The sequence below is a fragment of the Falco naumanni genome, chromosome 12 (assembly GCF_017639655.2).
Source record: "Falco naumanni isolate bFalNau1 chromosome 12, bFalNau1.pat, whole genome shotgun sequence".
Classification (NCBI taxonomy): Eukaryota; Metazoa; Chordata; class Aves; order Falconiformes; family Falconidae; genus Falco; species Falco naumanni.
In genome coordinates this window covers 12,192,330-12,207,549 of record NC_054065.1, presented here as the reverse complement: position 1 = coordinate 12,207,549, position 15,220 = coordinate 12,192,330, and the positions used below count along the sequence as shown (strand labels likewise).

Below are 15,220 nucleotides of genomic sequence, written 5' to 3'. Positions count from 1 at the left end.
TTTGCTGCACTTGCACTGTTAAAATTATTTTTAAAAAACCTACAACACTAGGGATAAATGTAGAATAATGACCTCTCGGGAACTATATACAATCACTTATCAACATCTCCCCCTCCCGCAAAACAATATTCATGCTAAGATACATGGCAGGGGTCATTTTGTTGGTTTGCAGTTGAGCGCACATGACATTTCAAGACTGTTGATGTTAAAGTTGTAAGCAAACATTGGAATCCAAGGATGAAGTCAACTAATAAGTAATTCTTGAGCAAGAGAATGAATCACATTCAAGTAACAACATGTCTTTACTCCACTCTAACCCAATTGCAACCACATTCAACTCTGTAAGACCAAAGCAGCAGGCTGCCTCCAAAATATCCCAGAGTAAGGAAATCTGTGTACATCACATACAAATGTATGCATCTTCCTTTTATCTAAAACTTCTTTATCCAGAAAGTACTAACAAGGATACATGAGTCTTTAAATGATTTTTTTCCCCTTTTAGCTACAAAGAACACCCTGAACATTCTGAACATTATGAGAACATGGGGCTTTAAAAAATTGATTGGTGTAGGGAGAAGATAAACTGTCCTAGAAATGCATCCCTCATTGTATTATATCATGACAGAACAGATAAAATACCCATATTTCAGTGTGAGGAATCCAGGCAAGACAATTAAGGGGAAAAGAGTTTTAGCCTCCATCTCCTGCCGATGGTGTAACACAGCATTTGTTTGCCCATCTCCAAGGACATGCTGTAAAAATGGTATGTCTGAGCCCTTTCTGAGATGGACTAAATGTTGTTAAGGATGAGATTCTCATTTCCTTTGCTTAAAAGGCTCACGAATGTAACCAGAAGGCTACTTAAGAGATATCTCAGACTGCAAAATTGATAAATGTTTTTGAAATCTAGTTTTTGTTGATCCAACATGGACCTACATGTTTAAAGAAGAGGAAAGAACATTGTATCCTTCTCACAAAAGCACAACATTTCATGCTTCCAGCCCTTTTATTAAGATCACCATCTTGAATTTAACAGCTCTCATACTAGATGGTACCTACACATACTCTGAAACCATCTCTAACCAGTATTTCTAGTCACTACCAGTCCAGAAAGTAATCAGGCATTTCTGTGTAACAGACATACATTGGACAGATTGTTTCCACACACAAAGAAAATAGCCATTGAATCCTTCTACTTTTATTCTGTCAGCAGTAATCATTTCATAAATGTGTCTGTCATATGTGTTCTCCCCACTACTGGGTGTCTTCTCATATTATTTAGTGTCTACCCTGGAATATTTTTCTGTGAATTCTTTAGCTATACTTGCCAACTTTCTATATTTAATAACTTCTAATTTATACTACTCACTATTTTTCCCACTTCCACTTGTCATCAGTGATCCTCTCATGTCCCACTGATCATTACAAGATCACGTTGGTGTCATCCTCCTTCATTGCTGAACCATGACTGAACACTTCCAAAAGTAATTCCAATCTTTTCATGCTTTTCCATATTTTTTTTTCTCCTAATCAATTCTACTTTTAATTTTTGCTTGTCAAAGAATTCTTACTGAAGAAAAATCATATATGAAGATTTAGAGAAAAATGTAGGTAGCTTTGAAGACTAGATTCAAAGTACTGCTCTTAGCTTGAACCTAGTCTCATGACTGAACTCAGTAGATTTGAGAATCACCGAGTAGAAGAGCAAGTAGTAGTCACTAAAGCCATCTGGGACAGGCATGATTTTACACTTTAAAATATGCTGCCAAGAATCCTAGGGAATTTTTCTTGCTCTAGAAGGATTCTTCCTCTCAACAGAAAAAAAATAAATTCCCAAACAGCCTTCTCTTTCAAAAAAAAAAAAAAAAAAAAAAACAAAAAAAAAACATTGCACTAAGGAATCTCAATAACTGTCATCATATTAGATGATTTATCAGTTTGGTTATTTTAAAGTTGCTGCTTGTTTACATTTGTGACAAAAAACCCCTCACAGACATACTATGTGTCTGTTGTAGCCATAACCATTTTCAGGCTGCAGTCATAGTTTTACAAAATAAACTTCTTACACTTTTTCACAGATAAACATGCATTTTCCTTGCACTATACACATCGACAAAATGGTTCCAAAACCAGGAACTACAGCGGCTTTTTTTTTTTTTTAAATTCTGTTACAGATCTAGAATAATGCATTTAAAATAAACAGAAAGGGAACACTAAAAAAAAGAAAGCCCACTGCTAGAATGCAGTCTCACTATTTTTTAATGTTTTCACTGTTGTTCTCACAATTTTGGAACAGTATCTTTTTAAAGGAAATTGTATTTCACTAGTTCTTCTCAAACTTCTCCACGTACCACTATCAGCACCAAACTTTTAACATATCACAGAGTACCCTAAAGCCTAACTGGAGGAATGTCTCTGATGCTACTTAATGCAGCACTACATGGCAATTACCAAGGAAGACAAACAGAAAAAAGCGTCACATAGATCAGATCACCTAAATCTTCAGGTATTTTACATTTTCCTATCTCCCAATAGCAAACTTCCATTTAAAATTCATTCTCTAACTCAGCAGGCAAATACAGGTTCAGCTTGTGGGATTATCATCTCCACAAGTAATTGAGATTTACGTGATCTGCTGAAAGGTTGTTTAGTGATTAACATTACTTAATGGTAGTGTCAACTCACTGCAAATAAGGTGCAGCAAATGTAATAGATATACACTGGAAAAGAAGAACTGTCTACTTATGAAAAAGGGGCAGGGATGCTGTCTTCACTGGGGATGGAAAGCTGCGAGATCCCATCCAAGAAAAAAAAAAAGTGTCAAGTAGGTATTACCTTAGTTCTCTGTGTATTAGAGTTGAACAAATTTCTAGGTCTCTGCTGCCTGTAACGTAAATTTCAACATGCATCTTGTGTAGATGCTGACATTTAAACTGTCTCAGTCCACATGCTTGCCCCACTATGTCTCAGTTTTGCAATATAAAAGCATATCAGTAGTGGGGTATCAGTGATTCTTTAATGGAGTTTACCTTGTCAACTACGGCAGAACCTGATACTGAAAACTGGGGAGCAGGCTCAGATCATAAAGCACAAGGCTGCAATACATTTTAGAGAAATAAAGATTTGTCAAATGAGGATCATGATCAGCAAGAAATCCAGAACATGCACATAATTTCACTGTACTACTCATACATCTTCCTCAGTTTTAAACTGTACTTTAAAACACCTCAGGAAGAGAAGTTGGATGTTTGTGACTTGAAGATGCATACACAAAGTCAACCAAGAGACATCTGATATGCCTCTTTCACCCATCCCTTAATGTGGGTCCAAAGGGCACGGGAGTCTCACAGCACCTGTATCACAGCTTTCCAAGCTCACGCGATAAGCCAGCTATCCTCAGACATACCAAATGCAACCACAGGCCTATGTGTAAGTGACTGAAATGATCACCATCTAACCAAATGGCTGTCAAAAAGCTATTTAAAGTGTTACAGTGTGGGAAGAATGGGATACCTGAAAAACAATATTAGAATATTCAGATGCTATCAGAAAAATAAAAGGCATGCTTTGTCATGGAAAATGGCCAAAAGCTGTGATTAGTCAACATTAAAAGGGTATAGCAAAAATTATGGTAGTTGAGAAATGATTGGCAGGAGGTTTCTGGCTAACAGGCATGATGCTCACAGTCGCTCTTTGCTAAATCTGCGTCTAAAATTCTCAGTATTGGAGACTACCCACAACTATTTTTAGAGGCAAGGAGACAGAGAGTATTAAGGGATGACTTGCTCCTACCCTGATCATATTTGGTGAATCTACTGATTTTATTATAGCTGACATTGATATGTTGAGTATAACACAAGAGATAAGCCTATAATCAGTATACTAATAAAAAAACACCACAGGTGCTGTTTATCAGGAATTAATGCATTACAAATAACCAGTGTCAGACCTTTGATAATGACGTTAACACATACAGAAAAGCTACTTCAGGCATTTCTTCAGATTTCTAGTGTGTCAATATTAATCTTCCTCTGTAAAAGACATATGCAACTGAAATAAAATCTCTAGGGAAGGCTGGGTTTGAAAGTGTAATAAGTTAGCAACACTTTTTAAAAGCCGTCATTCTTAAAACAATTTCCTGCAAAATACAAAATTTAAAGAGATTGCAAAATAGTATGTTGCAGTATAAAGACTTTACAGGTATCATTTTAAACAGTGTTGAATAACTTACTAATTGTCACTGTCAAAGTGGGAAGACCAAAATGAAGGTGCCCAGTGTCTGATGGAAACCAAGCATTCCTGTGTTCCCAGTGCTTTGAAGACTCACTCCTCTCTATAGCACACATGTGCCTGAGCATGCATATTATTAACATGTATTAATGCTGTATATGTTTTCAATAGACAGAACAAGAATTCAACAGGACAGGTAACAATGAACAACAAGCGTCATTGCTACAGGCTCCTTCTAGACTGTACTCTTCCCTTCTCCTGTTAGCTAGGCAGCATTACCCACCTTTAAGAACTACAGGATTAATGTGTAACTTGATGCTGCGATCTGATGAAGTCATTTAACTGATCCTCTGCCTTGACACCTTCTCTTGTTAGGCTGTTTCCAAAAACCATACTGGACTTTTGCATGGAATAAAAAAGTAGTAACACCCAGTAGTGTAAGGCAGAGAAAAGAGCTGCTCTTAGACATCAAACTACTTGGTTACCATCAGACAAAATGGCAGTGTGTCCTGAGAAACATTTAAGCAATGGGTCACACCTTTGTTACACAAAGGCTCTGAAGACCACAGAGGCAGCAAAGCTGACACTGGCCAGAGACATCAGCACCCTTACCATTTCTGGCAACCCTAAAACAGATATTTAAGCTGAGATTCATCCCACTTAACCTTTTGTGCCTCCTTGAGCCATCTAAGTTAAGAGTATTGTTACATGAGGTTTCCCACTCTGCCAGTGGAGAGGCTCACCCAGCAGGCCACTCAGGCCACCCACAGGCCAGCCTGCCATAAAGGTCTCTCTCACCACTGACTACTTGGCTCCTGACTCAGGCACCTCAGTACAATTTGGTGAGTGACATGAACCCCTAACCTTAGATCCGAAGGGTCAATGAACACTCATCCACTGCATTCCATACCACAAGACATCCTCCAATAACAAAATTGTTTAGAATAGAAAAAGAAAAGCCACAAAAACTGCAGTCATTACAAAAATTTCCATTATTTCCAAACATCAGGAGACTGCTTTCTCATTACTGTAACATTACCACAGTGCTCATTTTTGTGTGAAAAAGTTCACAAGAAGAATAAAGTAGGAATAGATTCTTTCAAGTGGATAACGATTAACATACAAATAATAGCTCATAATAGAGACCTTGGACTAGTTAAAAAACATGAAAAACATAAGCTATCTAAGATTTTCTGGCACTGGCTACATCACAAGAAATTGGAAAGTTTTCTAGGGAGTTGACCTTGAGGAGGTGACACAATATGAGAATATTGGGAAGGATATTATTCAGAGTTTGAGTAATAAATTAGGTCATAGGAGACTAGTGAAAAGCAAGAGACGCAAAGCCTGGAGTTCTGAAGCAGGAAAGGAGCAGAGTCACTGCTAATGAGTAGGAAGGATAAAGGTTATTCTGCAGAGAATGTACAGTTGGAAATCCATTTAAAAACCCACACAACTTCAACACTTCTCACTGTGGTTCTTTTAACAACACTTAATAGCTGTATAAATTGTTGCAGTATGCACTGTGACTGGTCATGTCCAGTTCCAAGCAATTAAACCATGCCCCCAGCTCCCCTGAGATGTGTACTACTGCAGTGCTGTACCTGACCCTGTGCACTGAAATGTATGCAAGTACAAAAAAAAACCCCTTTAGCCCCCATTGTCACAACAGGCAGGCTTGGACTTACATAACTTCTGATTAGATTGAAAAAAGGTCTTCTAGCACCTACAATATATACGTAACATAACACACTGAATTTAACATAATGAGACAATAAATAAGAGCAACACAATGGACACACACTAACTGAAGAAAGGTAATATTACAGCTTATGTTACAAAGCTGGTCTCCTTTGGTTCCCCATACCACCAGTCTCCAACGCAGGGTGTGCTCACCCCAGGTGGTATGCAAGACAATCTACTGGGATGTGGGAAAGAAAGATGGTTTGTACCATTAATAAATAAATCTTCAAAAGAAAGTCTACTTCACCTTTCTCCTACTCATTTCTAATTTCTATTTTTTATGTTTTATAATGTACATATGATATATACAGTAGTATATGTATATAATCTATAAATAAGTAAACATACATATATTGGGAGTGCGTGGTCAAAAATACTGTACTGATAGAGATGTGTGATCAAAAAAGTTTGACTGTTGCCTCTCAGGGAAAGTGAGACAACTCATGTTCCTAAATTATGACATGAAAAGTTGCTAAAAGTTCCCTAAAACTTGAAGTATCTGAATAACAAATATAAAAATTTGATTTCATAGCTCAGCTTATCTTTAAGTTAAACTAGAAATACAACCAACATGACAAATTAATGAAGTATATGGCTGAATAAAATACAGATGAGAAATACTCTCTGTAACTGGGTTTCTTAAAACTCAAGTCCCTTCCTGCACAAGCAGCAAATACCCAATTTTCCTTCTATTAATTGACTGGCATCCCTCAAGAGTTTTTAAGAGGTTTGTAAAAAAACCAAAGTTCACAATTCCCACGGACTTTAACATGATTCACATTTGTAAATCCCTGGTTGAAAGTTCATAGTTAGTTCCCTTTTAACAGTTCATATTTTTAATGAATAGATAAGAATTTAAGTGTGTGTGTAGTGAAGAGATAGTTCATGTTCAAAAAGAAAGATCAAGAAATGTCTGTGCCTCTACGTTACAAAACAGACCTCTAATTACAGTGATACTCAAATCTAAGAACTAATTATAGGTGGAATGGATAGGTGAAAGTTATATCTATATATAGGCTACACTGTGCAGAGACAGGGGAATTATCTGGAGCAGAATAAACAAAAGCAGAATAGACAGTAGAGAGGCTGAATGGCCGAAGACTGCAATCGGTAGAGCAGTGATAGCTCCTCACTTCCTTCTGATTGTGTTATGTCCAAAAGGACACATTAAATACAACCCCATCTGCTAAGAAATCTATTCATGATAAATGCCATATTTTAACCAGTAAAGAAATTTGTCAGACTCCTCTGTGCTTGCATAATTCAAAGGCAACTTTCTTCTTTTTTAAGCCAAACTTGGCATATACTTGATCTTCAGTGAGGTATGTGCAAAGACATTTGGTTTAGCAATAACAAAATTATAGCTGTACAAGGTAGTGTGTTTATTTGAATATGCAACAATGTAATCATTCAAATAAATGCATTCTTAGTTCTCTTTTTACAGTACTTCAAGTCAGATGTACATAAACTAATCCCTATAAATTAAAACCATATACAGTAAAATAAAGCATTATGCATTTTAACTGTGTTCTGTTTTGCTTTAACTTTGAGGGAAGCATACTCCATGTGTTTTTGAATGGCTGCAGGTGTGGATTTTGTATCATTTCCATTTGTGGTTTTTCCTATGACTGCACATCCAAGAACTGGGTTCTCTAGAATATACAGTTTGGTGAGTGCTTTGAGAGCAGATGGACTGCTGCTTTGCAGGATGGTCTGAAGCCCTTAAGGTGAGCAAGGGAGTGGAAATGAGTTGCTTACAGGCTTGTCTAAGTTCAACCTCATTAAAATCATGTGGCTGAAGAATCTATTTTCTTTAAATTAGCATCTGGCCTCCATTAGAATCAGAGGGAAAGATGTCAAATTTGAATAATTATTTTAAGAAATGCTCACAGATGCATTAAGCTGTATGGTGGAAACCAGAACTATTTGTTGATGACAAGTACTGATAAATAATGGGGGAAAGAAAGCATTCCTTCTGAACAGATGTGGATATCAAAACCAACAACAAATCAGTTAATATATAATTTTCCTTTGTAATTTGAGTATAGGTGGCTAATAATTGAAAAAGTATTAAAACCCTGAGTACTGATCAGACTACTGAGTGGCACATTTACATTACAGGGTATTTTAATCTATTAGTGGTTCAGATTAGGAAAGCCTATACTACACTACCGGGATTGTAAGAAAATTAATCCATTCTCTTGCCTGCTCACATTTTCTTCAGAGAACAAAGAGAGATTGGAAAAAAGAAATAAAGGGTAAATCGATGCTCACAGTAAGTGGTTCCTCCCACATTGTTTTGCATTGGCTCTTCAGGCTGGGAAACACCTTTTTCCTAGTATCTTCTATAAAGGCAGAGGATGTAAACAATTCATAAATTAGTTCCACCAATATTTGTCCTGCTTTCTATTTTAGCCACTCAGTTCAGTGTCTGAGGAAAAATACTTGGCCCTCATTTTGCTACAGCTGTTACAATGTTGCTGCATGAATACATATTTCAAGCATGGTCATCATTTATAGAGATTAAATTTCAAATTACCAGCTAAAGCAGTGAATAAATTCTAAAGTCCTGATCCTTTCCTGAGACAGACACACACACTCCGAATGACCAACTTCCTTGACTACTGTTGCAGAAAGTTTAAAAAGTTAATCTCTTAACCAAGTTGTCCGAGAATTCTGAAATTTTCAAGTGTCTGCCAGTGCTTGTTAAAAGAAAAAATATTTAATCTGGCAGCAAAAAAATAAAAAACATAAAACAATAAAGCCTGACAAGGCAGAAGTTAGAATTGCTGCAGGAATCATAAAAATAAAACTTTTACCAAATAAGGCTACAAGGTAGCCACCACAGAGACGGTAAAAGGACTGAGTTGATAATACTGGGGGAATAGCAAGGTTTTTACACTATAACTACTTCAGAAAAGGATGGTACTATGGCAAGTTCAAGTGCAAAACACAGGATATTTCAAAGTAACACTTCACTCTTACCCACAGAGAATACACTACTAAAAAAAGACTATACATTATCATATCCTATCTTTGAGCTAAGCAGTTATTCTTAACTCCTCATCAATTAGGCTGTCTGATGGAACATAATCAGGTTGAAAACCAAAGCATTTACAAAAAAAATAATAAATTCTCCTCAGTTATGTTATCAAAAGGAACTCATAAGTCTTCGCATGACATTTGTAATCATTTCAAATCCTCCATTCGAGAACCTACATGTACATCTGCTAAGTCTCAGTCAAAACCACAGGAATAGTGTTTCGCTGGGGCACAATTTACATAGATCAGACATGATGGGTCATCTACCCAGGCTGACACCATTCACCAAGTAGTAAGAAAATATCTCTCCTAACATGTTGCCATCCTAGCATCTTACTAGACTCGGTACAACAAAACAAGGAACAAATTACAACAGGTTGAAAACTCAACAGTTTACGCATCACAAGCTGCCAGAGGAGTCCATAAATTCTCACAAATCTACACGAACACTTCTACAAGCTGTTGGTCTTTTATATGCCTTTATATGTCATCAAATTTGTGCTCCAATATTACATACAATAAATTCCTTTTCATACCAAATGATATTGAAAAATCTTCTTCAAACATCATAGTCTTACAGTACCTCTTAAATGTAGTAGGATACACATAGTATGTATCACACAGAGCAAAGAAACAACAACTTTATTACATAGCAAATGGGAGCAAGAAAATACTATTCATTGGTCTCAGATTTTCTGTCATACACAAACTACAGATAAAAACGTGCTGGCTTGCTTAGAGGTCATTGCCATTTTTAACCAACTCAATTCTTTGATAAAAACAGAAGTGCTTGAATAAAAAACAATGCTGACTTCTACAGCACTGACAGAAATTCATGATCATGTATCTTGGAATAAAATTCACACATTTTATATACTTTTTGTAAAGTAACTGCTTTATATTTTCACAGTTCTAAATATGCTTTCTAGACCTTTTCCTTGATAGCAAATTCTATTAGTATAATAATTACATAGAGAGTCTTTTTACTAAATTCCCTTTGAATAACCTATTGTTTTAAAATGTACTGGTCAAATTTTCTTTCCTTACTTTCAAAGGAAGACCAAATACAATTTGAGCAAAATGTTTATGCTGCTTCTTGGAAGTTTCTGTCTATACATAATTAGAAACTTCTGGATAACCTCAATTATCCAAAAACATTTTGTACACAGTCAACACAGTAAAACAGGAAAAAATTTTGATACAAAATTCCAACAAGGAAAGTGCCAAAATTCATTAGGCAAAATAATTTGAGCACTACTGCAACAGGGTAAAGGATATGCAGATCATTGTGATCCATGCTGAAAGTTTTAAAATTTATGATTCCATAAATGTATCTGGTCCTTCTAAATTTGAATGACCAGGTACGTTTTTCACTTTGGACACCATGACATCATGTTACCAAGTGATGTCTGGCAAATCCTTATTAACATGTTAATATAGGACCAGAGGGAATAGATGAGAAGAGAAGAAAGGAGAATGGATAAGCATTCTTATTCTTTCTTAGTCTCACAAGTAACAAGGAAGATTGGCTCCCACGGACTGCAGGCCACAGCAGACACATCTGACATCATTCTCAACCTCACAACAATTCCTTACAAAGACCAGTGAAGCTGTAGGAGAAACACTAACTTTCACTCAAATTGAATGAAACAATAAATAAATGGTTCCTAAAACTCTGTCCTTCTTCCAAGGAAAAGCACACAACAAAATATTCCCTCATCCCCAGTAATGGCCTAAGTAAACTATGGCTGTGCACAGCAAAGCCAGGAGGCAAGACAACTGGGCAGACTGTATGAAAAGGGATCAGAAGAAAAGGAGAAAGGAATGTTGAGATACTGATGAACATCGAAGAGTGAAATAAAGGGAGTAGCAAAGCTACAATTCTATCACCACTCCTAACACAATCGTCTCCTATGGTCTTGGGAAAAGATTCTCAAACTCTCCTTCATCTTCATCTGCAGAATGGGGGGTCAGTACAAACCCATGAAGATCAACAAGGCCAAGTGCAAGGTCCTGCACCTGGGTCAGGGCAATCCCAAGCACAAATACAGGCTGGGAGGAGAATGAATTGAAAGCAGCCCTGAGGAGGACGACTTGGGGGTGCTGGTGGATGAGAAGCTCAACATGACTCGGCAACATGCGCTTGCAGCCCAGAAAGCCAACCATATCCCGGGCTGCATTAAAAGAAGCATGGCCAGCAAGGTCGAGAGGTGATTATCTCTGCTCCACTCTTGTGAGACCCCACGTGGAATACTGTGTTCAGCTCCAGGGCCCCCAACATAAGCCAGGCATGGATCTGTTGCAGCGAGTCCAGAGGAGGGCCACAAAGATGATCAGAGGGCTGAGGCATCTCTCTGTGAAGACAGACAGAGAGCTGGGGTTGCTCAGCCTTGAGAAGAGAAGGCTCTGGGGAGACCCTATAGCAGCCTTCCAATACCTAATGGGGGCCTACCAGAAAGCTTGAGAGGGACTTTTAACAAGGGCCTGTAGCGATAGAACAAGTGGGAATGGCTTTAAACTGAAAGAGGGTAGATTTAGATTAAATATAAGGAAGAACTACTTCATCATGATGTTGGTGAGACACTGGAACAGGCTGCCCAGAGAAGCTGTGGCTGCTCCATCCCTGGCAGCATTCAAGGCCAGGCTGGATGGGGCTTGGAGCAGCCTGGGCTGGTGGAAGGTGTCCCTGCCCATGGCTGCCCATGGCAGAGGGGCTGGAGCTAGATGATCTTTAAGGTCCCTTCCAAACCAAACCATTCTATGATTCTATTTCCCTGTTTGACACAGATACTGCCAAGTGCTCAGACAGAAGTTTCTTACAGAAAGATATGCACTTCCACTGAACAGCATGCAACTCTTTTTAACTTCTCATTTATAACAGTTTGAATGAACTGCTTTAAATGAGACCCAGGGCTGCAAATGAACAGTGAATATAAACCTAATATTAAATGACTGCTTCCTTTACTAAGTTCTGTCATTCCTGTGCAATGAATGAGGCAGGGATCCTGTGGAAAAAACAGAATGTAAATCTATAATTAAACACATATGCCCAATAGGGAAAAAACTTGAAGAGCTTGAAGAACATTAGTTTAGGCATTTCCTAATTCTTTACTGCTTCAATTTACAGTTACAAGTTAGTCACTGTCCTCCCACTCTTTACAGAGAGAAGATTAATTTCAAAAATAGGTATTCTGGAATGTGGAATAATTTTGAGGAGAAACAGGACACATCACTATGTAAGTTTAACAGTGAAGGAGACAGAAACCTCATATGTTATACTATATACATCCTTCCCTATGCACATATATTGACTCTGTTTTACAAGCCTCTACAGATATATCAGGACTGAAATACCATACAAACTGCACATGCATCAATCCAATAGAATAATGAGAATCATCTATTCAGCAGAAGTTTCCACTCAGATTAAATGCTTTCATTCTCCAAGCCAATGAAATATTGGAGGTTGGTTAGTTTAACTGTGCAACATACCCTATTCACAAAATGAAACAGCAAAAAACCCCCAAAATTTCACTGAAGCAGAATGGCAATCAAGGAGATCCTTCCTTCTAAATACCAAGCTTTCATCACCTTCAATTGAAATGCTAGAGCTCTTCATGACAGCAGCCAAAATTTCAGCTACCTGAAAAGCTACATTTCCCCCAATCTGTTTCTTGTTGTGGGTTTTTGTTTTTAATGACTTATCCATAACTTGTAAAATTTTAAGGAAAGAAGGTTTGTTCCTTGCCTGGACTCACTGGTACCAAGTTTCAGCTGAAATGACAAACTGAGCAAATTTTAAGAATCTGAAATAACCTATGGAAAAAATTGAGCAGCTTTAGTACAGGCACTGCAATTATTCTCTCTGTAAAGAAGAAATGTTTAGAAATTCAGTACAAACTTAAAAACAAACACAGAATTTTACTCTGGTTCATTATTAGAAATAATGGATTATTAAGAACAAAGCAGAGTGATGCTAACTGCAATCTGTCAATCAGAGAATCTAAATAAAATCTTTTCTACTAGAATGCTGCTCTTGCTACAGAAATGCATTTAGATCTAACAACCCTAAAGCAGTTTCCTAATTTCCCCACTCATAGTAGGTTTCTATTATTAGTAATAGGAGTTTGTTTTCCAAATAGGGCATGTGAATTTATCTTTTAGGAAGAACAAATACTTTAAAAAAGCCATACTGAAAAAATGCTGTTCATTGCTTTAAGTACATATTTTCTGACATGACATTCTGTTTCATGGTTGTACTCGTGAAGTATCAAATGATCAGAATAAGAATTTCCACACATTTTGGATAAACAGTAAACAACTTTGCTTTTAAAAGCAAAACACACAAGTAAAACATAATACAGATGTCAAAAATATAACAAAAATAAATGATCACAGAAGACCAAATTACTTCTGCTTTATGTATCAGGAGGCATCTCTATCAAGACAAGCCTAAGGTAACGGGAGGCACTAGTCAGAGGACAGATATAAGAAGTATTTCAGCAGTACATATTTTAAACCCTGATTCAAAAGCTCCTGAAAATCTGTGATAAGTGAAAGAACTCAGTCTACAGGTGTAGGATCTCTCCTCTCTGGCTATTAAGAAGTTAAGTTCACTCAGCATTTTTATTTTTAACCAGAAAGCCACAAACTCACAGTTTAGACCTCTTCCTTATTCCTCTTCTGTAAAAATGACAATACTTTGAGCTGTGGTGAATGCTTTTGGTCTTTTAAAGGTAATAGCTACAGGCAGGTTAAAAATCTCTATACATGTGTAGCAACTTGGTTTTATACAATTTTTAAACATAACACTCCCTTATCTTTCTATCAAATACTATTATAGGCTGCTTTTGTAGAATATTTCTAGCAGCCTATTGTACACAGTGCATCATGAGCTACATGGCTTGAGGCCAGGAAGGAAGGTGTGGAACACGTCTTCACAGGTCAATTTCCACTCTCCAAGTTTTCAAGTATTTGAGAGAAGGTCATGTTACAGCACAGATTTACATAGCAGACAAATTACACGACTGCCTGTTCTCAGCATTTCATAATTTCAGCAAAAAAAATCAGGTCAAATGAAAGGGGGGAGAATAACCCTACCCTTTCACAGTAGTCAGAAAATCAAACAAAAAACTTACTTAGCTGTAATTCTTGCCAAAACATTGGTAAAAATCTGTATTGACAGTAAACACAAGTTGAAAGTATTTAATCTACTATTCCTTTACACAGCCTTTTTCTTTTTTAATGCCTCAGAACAACCATAAACAAACCCAGTGTGCTCTATTGCTCTTTTAAAACACTTTTTTTATCATTAGTCCAAAACATTTATTTTTATAAACGTGCATATTAACAAAGAATGTGTTACTAATTTCAACAGCTTTCACACACAGTTTGATAGTTTAGTAGGACTGTTAAGAGAGGGAACTGCTCTTTGTATTGTCTGTCTGGATCAAAAGAAGAATGATTTGGAATAGCTTTTTTCCCCCCTTAGAGGCTGAAGTATAGTGCATTTTAAAAAGGGCAGTATTGGCCAGCCTCAGCACTGCCTGACTTCATGTTTATACTAGATAGAGACTAAAATTACAATGTTCATATATAGCATTCTTTCAGTAAAAATTGGCAAAATTAAAAATTTTTACAGAAAATAATACTATGATATTTTCAAAATAGCGACAAAATACTTTCCAAGAGCAGTTAAAGATATCTTAATGTGAAACAACAAATTTAAAAGTGCTTGGGTATGCATCCATATATCCATATTTCTCAGCTTAGAAGACTAATACTTGCACACAAATTCCTAACAACATCACATAGTGTACAGTTAAAATATGCTAATCATTATTCTAGCCAGCTTTCAGGATTTGTTTCAACACAGTCAAGCAGTGGTAGGGTTTAGACTGGCATACTGCTGATACTCTTATGGAGCAAGCAGAAAGAATAGACTTTAACAAATAAATGACTGGCTTCAATAACTTCAATTGGACATAACAGTATTTTTTTCTAAAAATTACAAACAAGAAAACTGAATTACTCTCAGCAGCAAGAAGAAGTTTTAAGCTGCTGTATTTTTTAAAAACTTTGTAGTCTTAAGGAACTCCTGAAAAAATTTTTTAGACACGTTCACGGTGTTAGCTATATTTTATGAGCATTTGATACCTATACAACAAGCAAAAAGAGGAAACAGAACATTTTGTGGAATCTGACA

General features: G+C 36.8%; 1 protein-coding gene across 8 annotated transcripts in view; it reads right to left on the bottom strand.

The window, feature by feature from the left end:
* LTBP1 (latent transforming growth factor beta binding protein 1) overlaps window positions 1-15,220 on the bottom strand; it is a 197,264-nt gene that overhangs the window by 115,823 nt on the left and 66,221 nt on the right. The window lies entirely within an intron of this gene.